We start from the raw sequence: 15,255 nt of genomic DNA on the forward strand, positions 1-15,255 counted from the left end.
ATGTAAACATAACCTTATACATTTCTTCCTTCGAATCATGTAATTTGTAACTGTAATTGTAAGCCTATAATATATGACAAGAAAACATGTACAAAACAATTTCGTGGATACATCATCTACCATTCCCATTCAGTTGTAAAACCAGACAGAATTGCTGATCTATAGTTTGGGAAACTTTGCCAAGAGCCACTGATGGAGCTGTAAATGCAACCATAATGGTCATTTCCCACTTTTCCAAATAATAGTTTTAACTAACGAAATTGTAAATTACACCACAAAAGACCTGAGGGGCATAGCAGTGATTTTAAAATTTTTATCTTCATTATTTTTACAGCACAGTTGCTGCATGTAAACATAAAACAAGGTTTTTTTCCAATAAGGTTTTCTGCAGACCTTAAATTGGCCATTGAGAAGATTCATGCTCTCAATATACCATTAGTTTCACACACAGAAACGTGTACGGGTAAAGGATAATAGAAAGTCAAAGGTTCCTCATCTATAAACTGCTACCAGGTGTTTTTTTTTTTGTCTTGCCTACAATCATATGACAGGGTGACTTTTCTTTGACTTGGCTCTGCTCTGATTTAGTAGAAACAGGATCACAGTAGTAAATGGAAAGCCACTGTAGTAATTAGGAGGTTGACTTAAATGTGCCTTTTTGTCAAATGAGGTCAAATTGTCTTAACTCATTATTTGACCCTGGTCTCATATAGATTATTTATATGACTTTTAGCACTTTGTAGTTTTGCCAGCAACTTGATTTTCACTCAAAGAGTAAACTTTACCAAAAATTATGACTTTTGAGAAATATTACGAACTTTTGGGGAAAATAAAAATGATAGTTATTTGTGTTAAAAAAAAAGCACTGTTTGCGAGGTTTTTCTATTTGACTGTAATTCAGGGATCGCAGTGAAGCACCATAGCAGCCAAGGACTTTCATTCCTGCACTTCGTCACACAGAGTTAACTCACTAAAATAACGTTTTCTACTTGGATTAACTGACCCAGTTTTCTTGGCTCAGAAATGGAAACAAAGGCTGTATCTTGGATGTCAGATGACGTCTGAAATGGAGTAAAGAGGTTGTGTGTTTTGCGAGGCTTGCTAGATAAGAAGCTGTCCTTTTTCTATTTGATACCTTCGGGATCCACTCAAAAAGAAAAAAATAAGTAAGTGCTGAGATAATCTGCTGAAGGTTAAAAGAATGGGAAAATAATGCAATTACTGAAATATTTTAGCGCCTTTCATTACAGGAGCAAATTCTTACAGGGAGTATCATTTGTGTAATATACATCACTTTAATCAATAGTATATTCCTGGACTTGGACCCCAACAACCAATGTGTAATCTATAGGAAACACAGCTGCAACGCTTAAATGTATGTGCAGCAACATCACATCTAAACTTATACGTTTTCAGGGAACTTATGATAAAAATGGGCTTTTAGTGTACTGTGTATTCAAGTGTAGCTTTTTCCTACTCTTGAAACAAAACTGCAGCAGGGGCGTAACTACAGGGGTAACAGCCATAGCAGCCACTATGGGGCCCACAGTGTCAAAGGGCCCTGTCATCTGACCTGACACAAAAGAATGGAGGATGTGCGCTATTATATACATATTATGCTGCACAATGTACAGCATAATATATAAAACATATATCTAAGGTTTATATGGTGTATATGTGTGTGTATCTATGATATGTATTTGCTGTATGTGTATATGGTATGTGCATATACTGTGTTTAAATGCTGTACGTCTCTATACGGCACTGTATGTGTGTGTATATGTGCAAGTGCGTGTGTGCAAGTGTATAAATGTGGGTAAAAGTGGATAAATATGTGTGTAAGAGTGAAGAACTGTATGTTTACATATATGTGTATGTAAATGTGTGTATATATGAGTGTTATATGTTTATTTTTAAGCAGGAAGGGGCGCAATTCAAAAGTCTCTTCTAGTGACGCCCCAGGACTGCAGTGTATGATTGTTTGTTTCAATAGGAATCAGAAAGTAGAGAATAGTTCTAGAATAGATATGCCAAAAAGACAATTTTATTACTCCATTCCGTTCTAAACAATTCAAATAACAAATTAAAATGATGGAAATGGTCTGATCTGAGAAAAATAAAAATTCTGCAATTTATATGAACTTGTAGGTAAGATGTAAAATTAGGTAAAGACAAAGATGGTTAGCCAAATATCCAACTTATGTCTTATCTTAATAAAGTCCAAGACTATACAACGATATCTTACTATGTGACTTACCAAATTCTGGACAATCACTATAGTATTCACTATTGACATACTTCAAGGAAGACGCCATAAGCTGTAGACTATGACAAATAGAAATTATGTTTCAGATATGTGGTACGATACTGTATATTTCTTGTAACTTGCCTTGTAGTACCTCTTCCCCGTGGCTTCTTTTATACTGCGCTGCATTAACATAAACTGTTGATAAGGAGATGCTAGAGTAATATGGTACAAAGTGTACTGCAAATGTGTCTGCTATGGTTTTACATATGAGTCCTACCAGAATGACAAAACTTGGATCCTGTTCCACTTATCTGTCATTTGCCGGACTACTGTATTGAATCTGTATCACCTACCCTGTCCTCTGCCTGGTTCACAATTATGCACAAACACCATAGGCCAGTGGTGGCGAACCTATGGCACGGGTGCCAGAGGCGGCACTCCAAGTTCTTTCAGTGGGCACCATTGCCCCAGCACACCAGCCAGGACTCAAAGAATTTTCATGCAGTCCCAAGCAACTTAAAAGATACTGCTTTCAGTGATATTTTAATGTGATACTTACTTGGGTATTTGGGACTGTAGAAAGAGGGAGAATGTGTAGACAGGGCCGGATTATCTTTGGAGGACCTCCTTCTGGCCCCATGATTCTCTGTGTATAGAGGGACACTGGAAAGAAGCTACAATGATGCAAATTTTCCTTCCTTCTTTCTACTGTTTTGGTGTCCTCAGGAGGCCTCTATGATTGAACGTTGTTGAAGAACAGGGAGCAATAAGTTACTGCTTTAATTTTTGGGTGGCAGCTCGCGATAGAGGGGAGTTTGGGGTTGCAGTTTGGGCACTCGGTCGCTTAAAGGTTCGCCATCACTGCCATAGGCCATGTCCAATAACCACAACTCCTTCCCTACTGTACCCTTCCAGTCCATGGGAAGTGTCTATCAGCCTCCCTGGTCAGAAGCCATTTAATGAAAAAAATGTATATAAAATACAACATATTCATTTGACACTAAAATTATCCAAAATATGTATTGAAAACCCCTCTGTTTCTTTAAGGGAAAAAAGGAGCAGAAATGTAAAAATATCCTTGCAGACAAGTCAGAAATATCTACAAACCATTTTAAAATCCAAAAGCCATATGCATAGAAGAATTATATACATAAATCGGGTTTCTACAGAAGCTGAAGGATAGTTTTTGGGGGGAAATTTAAGAAAAATGCTAAATTTAAAGGGCTAATCCAGTAAATAATATTGTTTGTGTAATGAAAAGTAATACAATCTTCCAATATACTTTTTGTATCAATTACCCACGGTTTTCAAGATCTCTGGCTGCTTCATTGTTTATTTCCTGTGGATAAAAACTGGTCCATGGTCAGGTGAACGACTCGCTAATATCACAGAGAGTAGTCAGAGTTGAGTGTTATAATGAGCCCTGCACCTGTGTGACATCACATGACCAAGAACCATTTTTTATCCACAGGAAGTAAACAATGAACTGTCCAATGACAGCAAAGAGATATCACAGAATACAGTGAGGAATTGATACAGAAAATTTATTGGAAAATTGTATAGATATGCTGAAACAGGTAGATGATGATGTCATGTTTATTGTGAATGTGATGTCAGGGCCAATCCCTTTCACGTTCGAGGCCAGGGGCGAGTCCAGATAATTATGCGCACAGTGAACTTCACTATTATCATTGATAGCAGGTCAGGAACAGAGGTGCCAAACAATGGACAGTAGCTTGGACACCCTCCAGAGTTCCATGATTCTATAGACTTGATAAGGGGTTCACATAGATTGTATAAAGACAAGATGCAATAAGCACAAAAGACCCAAATCTAGATTCACCTGGCACAAGAGGAGGCCTGCAAGGTTTCACAATTGTGTTTTGTAGTGAATTCTAAACCAATAGATTCTCAGACCCTATTTCAGTGAACCTTTTAGAGACCGAGTGCCAAAATTACAACCAAAATCCACTTATTTACCGTGAAGTGCCAACAAGAATTTTAAGCAGTAACTTACTGCTACCTGTTCTTCCACATTTTCCAATTGTATAGGTCACCTGAGGCCACCAGTACAGTTGAAAGTAGGGCAAATTTAGACTATCATTGTAGCTTCTCTCCAGGGTCTCTCTGTACAAGATGAATGGTGGGTCCAGCAGGATGATGATAATGCAGTTCATTCAAATCCTTCTCACTTGCCCACAGTTCCAAACAGCCAATAAAGTGTCGCTATAAAATAGCGTTTAGAGCAGCAGAATCTACCATTTGATTTCATGCGTTATGAAGCAAACATACCTTGATAATGCTGTAGCTACCCTGATGCAGGATCATATCTTGTTTAATCTCTGAGCTGAGTGATTTTGCTTAAAAAACTGTTGTAATCTCTGTGTTGTGCCTGACAGGCAGAAGTAATCAATCTATGCACAATCCCTCAACTGCTGTGTATGAGTGATCCAGCTCATGTTGATTAGTCCTGTCTGGACAGTTCAGAAAACTCACTGTAATGTGTTTATCAACGGGTGGCTGAAGCATTCCAGATTTCCTAAGATCCTCAATGTTATAATTGTTATTTCAGCAGAACCACTCAGCTCAGGGATTAAATAAGATATGATTCTGCATAAGTGTAGCTACAGCACTCTCAAGGTGTGTTTGGTTTATAATGCATGAAATCAAATGGTAGATTTCCTTTAAGTTGCCTGGGACAGCAAAGATTCAGTGCCTGCTAAACTCTGTTATGGGGTGATGGCCTGCGTGCCCGCATAAAGGGCTCTGAGTTTGTCACCCCTGCTCTATTTAAAGGTTTGGAAGGTGGGGGACCATGTGCAATATTCGGGTAGAGCATAGACAGTCCTGGGTTACGTACAAGATCTTCAGGTTCTTTAGGTTTGTTCTTAAGTTGAATTTGTATTTGGGTGTCTTTATGAAAGGTCAGGATAATGTTGGGCTTTAACACAGTTATTTAGAACATATAAGGAGCTTAGGATCATGATCAAAACTAATAAATTCTATACATATGCCAAAACATAGGGGAGGAGGCTACTGGCTTGTAATTTACTTTCTACTACCCCGTTCCTCAGCTTCTTTCACTGAACAGTTCGATGGTACACTTTCTTCCCTTGTAATCAAACATCTTGGCTGTGTGTCATAACTTGAATAGAACAAGACGAGATAAAACACATAATTCTCAAGTAATTAGTGTTCTCTGCTCCGGCCTTTCAAGTTTCTTGGCACTTAACAAGCACCTCTTAAAAATGAAGACATAATACACAGTTAATTAGAAGTGGGACTGTATAACCATTTACTTTCTTGCAATCATAATGTACAAAAGAAAGTGGGTCAGTCTGTTTGGTTTGCTTATTTTTTCCGGCTCCATTATAACTGTCCATCAGGGAGCTAGCCAGCCCGAAAATTCCCCATAAAAGCATGTTGAAATGCAAAAAGCTAAAATTACATTTAGTTGTAATCCAAATGTATGGATGTCTCCAGAACACACTAAAGTTATACTCCTTGCTTATGAAAACAGTTATTATATTATCCGCAAAAGGATAAAAAAAAATCTTGTTATGTATTCAGGACACTGAGAGACAAATCCTGCACTTAATTAAATGCTTATCACCCCTAGGCATTGCCTCCAGGGTTCCAATGTGTAAGTTTTCAATGTCAGCTGTAAAATTTGCTTTGTACATGATCGGGAGAAAATAAAAAGTCAAAATATGTTCTATCCACAAATGAAATCATCTCTAGAAGACTTGATGAAGATCTTACCGATGTAACGTTCACATAGTTTTGTTGTGAACCAAATATAAATAAAGGCCCATGATAAAAAAACCCACATTTTTAGGTTACTACTACAGTTTCATAAAGGGACAATCAAGCAGTGACAAGATTCTTGCATACAGAATACCAGTTTTTGTGGGTCAGAGATCTCAACATGTACCATATTTGACGGGGTTTCAAAGACTTAGGCTATGTTCACACCAACATAAGTGAAGTTAGTTAGGTGTAAGCACTCTTCACCCCTACTCCCTTCATAGGCAGACGAGCGGCCTTGCATATCTTCCAAAGTATAGGACAAGTTCTCACCACGTTGTGACAGAGAGCCATAGAAATCTATTGGGCCCATAATCACGGCCCCCATAACGGCCGTCTAAATGAGGCCTTTTTTGGAGTCACCGATAGTGTGATCCTGTAACAACAGTACAACACCAACCCTCATTGTTGAAATGTAGCATAAATACTACTGTCTTTGTGTATGGCACATCAACATTTTTAAGACATAGATGGGCTTTCACAAATGTCACAGCTATCAATACATAGAATTATAGTCACTGTACCTCCAGACAATAAGGTACAGTGGGCAGGTTGTGAATGATTAGGGCGGATAGGACAACATGTTGACAAGCTGAGTAAAAAAATATGATAAAAACAAATTTGTATGTGGAAAACAAACACTGTGGAAAGCATAGTGTGGGGATTTATCAAAATAGTGCAAGCAGTAGTGGATTATAATATTGGCGGTTTGTGCATTAGTCCGGGGCCCAATCCTTCTAGGGAGTCCATGACCACCCAAACTATCCTCCAAATTTTATTCTGAGAAGGACCTTCACCATTGAAATCCTCGTACATCTGTACCTGCTCTCAATTAACATGTACACAAGAGCCATTTCAGTACATTTGAATATCCTCCAAAGGTCCAGAAACTGCAGACTGAAAGCAGCAGAAGGGGCACATTCTCTATTCCCCAGGGAGCTTGAATCTAGTAACATATGTAGGAAGTGACTTCTAGACTTATAGGGGCTATAATGTTCATAAAGCCCACGGCCCATTGCAGTCTTAATCCACCCTGAGGGCAAGACCAGGAATTGTGACCTATCTCCCCCTTATGCCATCTCTACACCAATTGGAGTAGGCCTGGGCATTCTGTCCCATGCCTCATTAGCTTTTGCCTTCCTCAGTTCCTGAATTAATCTGGTTACAACTCCTTGGTATATCTGGTGTAACTTGTGTGTGTGTGTGGGGGGGGACAAAACCTTTAATGGGGACAAAAGCCTATGGCTCTTTAAGGACAGAAGCTTTTGTTTTGGTGCAATTTGCATATGTTGACAGAAAATATTGTCTGAAGTATCCCTTCCTCCTAGCTGATTCACCCTATGGAAAGTCAATATTGTAGTCTGCCAATTTATAAAGAATACAGTTTGTAGATTAAATAAAGGGCAAGAGTCTGAATGAGGTTAATGAATGACCTATCAATGTGCAAATTAGAAAGGAATTCTTGAAAGAACAAGATAAAAGGCGCCTGTAAAATGCTATTCGATGCGGAGATAACATCATATTAATAAAGAAAACAACAGTATTATTTTTTTAACCACTTTATTAATTGCTCGGTGAAATACTTTTGTGAGGCACAACAAGCAGAAAATGAATTCATGGGCTATTAATCTGTCATACATGGTAGTGGAAGAAATGCTCATTAGGTGGCTTGATGCAATTACAGTTATTATATAACCATCTTTACAGAACATAGAGCAAATTATGAATAATATCATTCAATCTTATGTTCCCTTGAAAGACTTTCAGAGCCAGAGAGGGAGAGTGGTTTTGCATGAAAGGAAGTAAAACCACACTATGACCCTTAAGTGAGCTTCATTCTTGGGAAGTAACAATGAACCACATCTCCCAAGATGCTGCTGTATTTGCAATAACTTTTCACTGTAGATATTTAAATTCACTGCAATGGAGGATTTCCCGTTAAGCACAAGACACCACGAGGGTTTGTCCAACAAGTCATAGTCTAAGTGTCTTTGTAAGTTTATGGGCATTTATGTAAATGAAATCAGAGGCTATTTTAGCGTCACCAAATGGAAGGCATCTATCCCTAACCCTCTAAACACACTTGGTTAATCCAAACCTGAAACACTCATCTGCGGACAAGCAATAGAGCTTGTAATTCAATCATCACAAAGCAATGATGAAAGGATTATCAACCTGCAAAGTAATAAAACAACCTCCAGACCAATCACCATCAAAGGCCAAACCAGAAGTCAGAACTTACAAATACTGGGGTGTCCTAATTGATGAAAAACTGGACTGGGTTGAAAACTGCGACCAGGTAGTCAAAAAAGGTGCGTCAAGATCTAATTTTTCCAGGAAACTCAAGTCCTTTGATGTTTGCAACAAAACCCTGACAAAGTTTGAGGGGTCCTTAATTGAGAGATTGTTATTCTACGCCGTTACCTGCTGGTGTGGTTCTATCAAAAGCAGGGATGAGAGCAAAATTGCTAAAATTATTAGAAAGGCCCAGGGTATGATTGAATCACCACTAGGTCGACTTGAGGAGGTCCGGTATGATAGATGTTTTAATAAATTCGCCGCTATCACAAGTAACAAATTACACCCACTTTTCGGCAATGGATATTAAGACTGGAGCACTATGTATCAGTCTGAATATATTCTACCATTTTATATTAAAGATGTTTTTGATACTGTATATTTTCCTGCACTTTGGTTTTTATAAATTCAAAGACCTAAAATCTAAATAAGTCTTTAATAAGTATAAGAAAAAAACTAAATAAATTCTTGTTGATTTCTATTTCCTATTAAACAGAGAAGCCAAATCTGAATTGAATAATGTAAGTGACCGCCTAGTGTTCAAGTACCCTAGAGGGCCTGGAGTAATAGTAAAATAAGAAAAGACAATTTTGTGCCATTTTGCCACCAATCAGAATGCAAACAAAAAGAGATCAAGGTTGTACTGTTGTTCAAAAGGTATAATTGAAAACATTATCCCATCCCACAAAAAAATTACACCTAACCAGCTCTGTATAATAAATGATGAAAAAGTTATGGGTGTCCGAGTAATGGCAACACAAGATTTTTCTGTAATGCTAAGTAAAGATAAGACATTAAAAAATTTGATAAATTTGTTACCTACTTGATCATAATAAAGGGGGGATGGCATTGGAGTGCACATTAAAAGCTAATGTGCATAAAAACAAAGTCCATCAAAAAAATAGTGTAATTGTTTTTTTTCTCCCCTTCTACCACTTTTAGAATATTTTTCCTGCTTCCCAATAAATGACACAGAACATTAAATGGAGCCACTAAAAAGTACAATTTGCCTCGCAGATAACATGTACACAGAAGTATAAAATATATGGCCTGTGGAAGAAGGGGAGTGAAAACCCAGATGCAAAAAACACTGAAAAATCCTGAGCTTCAAGGGGTTAAACAATCACATTGGAACCATTCTACAGATCAAATCAGTAAGATGTGTAATCAGCCTGTCTATGTTAGAAGAAGCCAAATATGCTATTGTATGTTGGCCCATATGGTGAACTGTCATTGCACACATAACCATATCAAATAGTATAAGCATAAGCTATGTAGAGAAGGATGCAAAAATAGAACCAACATATGGGGACCACATAATAGCTACATAAATTAGTTAACACTCTAACAACTATGCGTTCAAATGTCTAAATAAACCATCTACACAATAGATTTGTATAGCATATTATACAAATTTGTATAGATACAAATTTGTACAGATTTGTATAGCATATTATACATATTATATGTATAGCATTTGTATAGATTTGTATAGCATTTCAAGGTTACCCATAAAAGATTTTTCTTGCTAGCTTACAATTTATAGTATCAAAAACATCATTAAAAAGAAGCATTTATTTATTATTATTTTTTTAAATACTGACCAGGTTTTGCCAATTTTTTTTAACTCTAATTAAAAAATACATAATAAAACTTTGTAAATACTTTGCATTTCTTATCTTGCACTGGTCCTCGGTTACAGTCTGAATTATACTGTAACCAAAGTTGTATTCATATTTCTCCTGATTTTTATTGGAAGCAGTAGATAAGCTTGTCCTTAGACCTATCCTTCAACTTAGTCGAGCTCCTATAATGAAGAGTTCATTTTACTTAATCAGAAAACTGTACATTGCCTGGAGAAATGACTACAGTTCCCAGAATGCAAACTCTTATCAGCCACTAAATCAGTGCTGTGTGATTTTGGCTCTGAGACATACATAATGTCACTCAGATTTACAATAAATGCTCAGATTTAGAATAAAATAAATAATGCATTTGCAAAAAATGAGTCATATTAATATCATATAACAAGTTTTAAAAGTAGGCAAACATTTAAGAACAGCTGAAGCCTTATGTTTCTATTAAATATGAAGACTATTAAATATAAAAAATGTTCTATCAAACTTTTGGATTTAAAGGACAATAGGCATATGTTAGAATCTAAACTTCGGGGGATATTTATTTTTCATATACAGGCAGTCCCCGGGTTACGTACAAGATAGGGTCCGGAGGTTTGTTCTTAAGTTGAATTTGTATGTAAGTCGAAACTGTATATTTTATAATTGTAGATCCAGACAAAAAAATTTTGGCCACAGTGACAATTGGAGTTTAAACATTTTTTGCTGTAATGGGACCAAGGATTATCAATAAAACTTCATTACAGACACGTTACAGCTGATCATTGCAATCTGGGACTATAGTAAAGCATTCAGAAAGCTTCACCAGAGGTCAGAGGGGTCTGTCTGTAACTATGGGTTGTCTGTAAGTCGGGTGTCCTTAAGTAGGGGACCGCCTGTATAAAATACTCTTAAACACGGGGCTTATATCCAGATGCTGAAAACTGTAACATGTCATTGTCAGAAATTCACATTTCCAAATATCAACAGGCTGTGGGAATTATGCCTAAGGACCCTCACACACAAAAGTGAAAATACACCTTAAAGAGGACCTATAACCCTTAAAAACAGCACTAGTGCAACAACAGTCCCAGCAGTGTTACACTGCTAGCGTGATCAGAAACCTCTTAGACACTCTTAGAAACCTATTAGACACTGCTGCACTGTACACTAGAAACGCCGGACCACTCACTCCATCCGCGCATCATGCGGCAGTCACCGCCCCTAAACCCCGCCCTCATGAATACGCCAGACCGCTTTGAGAGCGCTCTGGTGTTTCTAGTGTACAGCGCAGCAGTGTCTGTTAGCGTTATCGGAGGTTTCAGATAATGCTAGCAGTGTAACACTGCTGGGACTGTTGTAGTACTAGGAGCAGCTCATTATAGTAAGCAGCTCCTAGTGCCGTTTTTAAAGGTGACAGGTCCTCTTTAAGTTATTAATACACAAAAATAGCATCAAAAAATGATCCTGGAAACTACAGACCTGTGAGTTTAACTTCAGTTATGGGGGAAATATTTGACTGGTTTTAGATGTTGTGTATCTGGACTTTTCCAAAGCATTTGACACAGTGATGCATAAAAGGTTAGTACAAAAAATGAGACTGCTGGGACTAGGGGAAAATCTGTGTCTTTGGGTAAGCAATTGTTTTAGTGATAAAAAACAGAGGGTCATCATTAATGACACATTCTCAGATTCGTTTGAAGTTATCAGTGGGGTGCCACAGGTATCAGTGTTGGGCCCCCTTCTTTTTGGGTTTACACAGTAGAGTTTCAATATTTGCAGATAATACTAAGCTGTATAAAGTAATTAATACAGAGGCAAATAGTATAATATTAATGGGGAATTTGTGGAAGCTGGAGGAATGAGCAGAGAAATGCCTGATGAGGTGTAATGTACATAAATGTTTGGTTGTGCACTTGGGCCATGGAAACAAAAAGTACAATGATGTTCTAAACAGTCAATTACTTGGTAAAACAATGAGGGTATTGGTGGATGGTAAACTTAATTTTAGATCAGTGCCAGGCAGATGCTAATAAAACAAATACAATGATTGGATGTTTCGAATAGAGGGATAGATGCTCATGGTAAGGACAAAGTTTTACCCATGTACAAATCCCTGGTCAGATCACACATGGAATATTGTGTACAGTTTTGGGCACCAGTGTATAAAAAGGACATAGTAGAACTGGAACGAGTGCAGAGGTGATTAAGGGAATGGGTGACTAGAATACAATGAATTACTAAAGTTAGGATTATTCAGTTAAAAAAAAAAAGGTGACTGAGGTGAGACCTTGTTACAATGTACAAATACCTGAATGGGCAGTACAGGGATCTTTCCAAGAACTTTTTATACCTTGGCTCATGATGCAATAGACAGGGATTCTTCACTGTAAGAGCAGTGAGACTATGGAACTCTCTGCCGCGGGAGGTTGTTATGGCGGACTCTATGTACATTTTCAAGAGAGGCCTGGATGCCTTTCTTGACAGCAAAAATATCACAGGTTACAGGTAAAAAAACATTTGTTTAATACTTATAGATTGGACTTGATAGACCTGCCTCTCTTTCCAACCTGTTATACTATGATACCAGAAGGATTAGGCAAGTTATCTGCCCAAACCTTATTTCTTTTTCTCAGAAATAAGCCATATGAAAGCAGCTTATTTGTTTCTTTTAAAATGAAACATGGATGTTTACTGTATTGTGGATCCAGGATAGCGGTTTACCAGGTGGGTGTTTATTAAAAGCGCAACTCTGATCATTAAATTTTTTCACAAATCAATAGCTCTTGTGATCCGGGACAACTTTGCCTACTGCCCACAATCCCTACCATCCACTGTGCTGCTTATCTCTGTGAGACCATAGTTTATTTATATAAGAAACTAATCAGACTGTTGGAGGGAAGGGACTGATGCTCATGCCATGTGATGTTGTTTTGTATATAGCTAACAGGACAGCCTCTTACTGTGCAAATCTGTGGATGCAGAAGTCTCCTGCAAAGACAAGTGAGGTAGAAAGTCTCACTTGTTCCATAGCAGTCCCTCCATCCCAATCTGATTTTTCTGAACTTTCTCTGTCTTTCTCTGCAGCTTTGCAGCCCCACTTGACTGTTGCTGAGGAACAGAATAGAAAATGCCATAACTCTATGTCAAAAAAAGTTGAACAGCGCAATATGTGCACTGTTTGTTTTGACAAGAGGAATCACATTTTGGTAAAAATCATTATAAAATTGGAGTTACACTTTAAGATATATAGACAACCAAAATCAATGAATAGAATACCCATTCGGAATGGACATGAACAGATTGGATCTCCCACATAGGCATTGTGTCAACAAGACTGAAGCCAATGGCAGAGGTTACTTAAGGTTACAGTGCTCCTAATCCCTTCATATTTCAAGTATTGTCTTCATTGAATTCTGTCATCAAATTATTTATTTTAACAGCTCTAATGCCTGATAAAGCAGATATATGAGGTACTGAGGTTTGAGAGATAAACACTTCGGGGGAAATTTATCATACGCTGGCGCTCGTGCGCCAGCGTATGATAGCCCCGCCGCTGCAAATTCGCAGCCCGATACATGAAGAGGCTTCTTGCCTCTTCATGTATCGGACTGCCAGTTGCGCAGCGCTTATCCTACGCCAGGCCCTGCCTGGCGTAGAAAAACACGCAACCGGCGACTTTTCACGTATGAAAAGTCGCCGGCAGCAGCGAGTGCGCAGGCACGGGGACAGTAACGCCCCGCGCCGGCCCACTCCCGTCCGGCCGCGCCCCCCGCTCGGCCGGCCGCGCCCCCCCTTCATGCTATATCAGTACCCAAAAAACAAGGTGAAATACATCCTCACAGTATAGAGATATCAGGTCTGGACAGTAGGTAAGTGCTGTCCTATGGGTAAGTGCTACTGTCCCCATTGCTGGCCTTTTTCTCTATAGATATGTTCGCATTTGTGAACGACACAATCCTAAAAAAGTCCCTACAGTGAATCAGGTCTCTGACCCTTGTGCACTTCCTGAATAGGTTTACATATCTATTTTATGTCGATTATTTGTATTAGGAATTCACAAAATAGCTTACCAGCAGTAGTGTGATTGTTTGGGAGATAGACATTTATGTAAATCCCAGACAATTTAGGATTATTCAGTTCAGAAAAAAGACAACTGAGGGGAGACCTCATTACAATGTACAAATACCTGAACGGACAGTACAAGGATCTCTCCAAAGATCTTTTTATACCTAGGCCTGTGACCAGGACAAGGGGGCTTCCTCTACGCCTACAGGAGAGGCGATTTTACCATCACCATAGACAAAGGTTCTTTACTGTAAGAGCAGTGAGACTATGGAACTCTCTGCCGCAGGAGGTTGTTATGGCGGACTCTATGTACATGTTCAAGAGAGGCCTGGATACCTTTCTGGAGAGCAAAAATATCACAGGATATGGGGAAAAACATGTGTTTAATTCTTAAAGGTTGGACTTGATGGACTTGTATCTTTTTCCAGCCTTATTTAGTATGAATTTAACTGATGTAATAAAATCTTCCCAATTCTTATAGAAACTACAAATACACAATCTATAAACTTATGTCCATAGCAATAGCTGTCCCCATAACTTCGATATCTGCTGAGGGTAGCTTGAAGCGGAGTACATATAAGTAGGTCATGTTGGAGGGTCTGTATAGTACATCCTTATGTAGACACACGCTTCAATTAACCCCCAAGAAGGCAATCAAAGTGTTATTTTTAAGACCAAAAGAACAAACTTTTAATCACAGCTTTGTAGACTAAATTCACATGCACAAACCCATCCAACAAGTCTTTTCCCACCTCCGTCTTTAGAGAGCTCAAAGTGACTGAGGGCTAAAACACATTAAAATGAATTAAGCACAGCAGTTGTTTAAGTAAAATGGTGCAACATGTTAATTGAATGAGTTACCAAGGGGATTTGTTATTCACTGTAATCCTTTGAACAGAAATAGGCCTTTTTCTTCTGTTTCCAACTTTGTCCTTCTTTCGCTGGCAAAATAATTAAAATTCTGTGATTGCTCTCCTGGTGTAGATATACATTATCAAAATTGAAAAAGCCTGGGCCTGTAAGGAATATTTAATCAAGAGCTCTCTATCGCAAAATGTTCCTCTACACAAATGATCCATTGCAATGCCGACAATTTTACATTTTAATCTCTTATAAGGAAAATGTAAATAAGTGCAGTCTAGCCGAGGAATATTCATCTCATATTCTCCATCACTCTGAGAAGGAAGCTACAGCAACTTAGGGATTTTAAAGGGAACC

General features: G+C 38.2%; 1 protein-coding gene across 7 annotated transcripts in view; it reads right to left on the bottom strand.

The window, feature by feature from the left end:
• Positions 1 to 15,255, bottom strand: part of RARB (retinoic acid receptor beta) — a 474,419-nt gene that overhangs the window by 52,814 nt on the left and 406,350 nt on the right. The gene's annotated exons all lie outside the window — the stretch shown is intronic.

This window comes from Engystomops pustulosus, chromosome 5 (genome assembly GCF_040894005.1).
Source record: "Engystomops pustulosus chromosome 5, aEngPut4.maternal, whole genome shotgun sequence".
Taxonomy (NCBI): domain Eukaryota; kingdom Metazoa; phylum Chordata; class Amphibia; order Anura; family Leptodactylidae; genus Engystomops; species Engystomops pustulosus.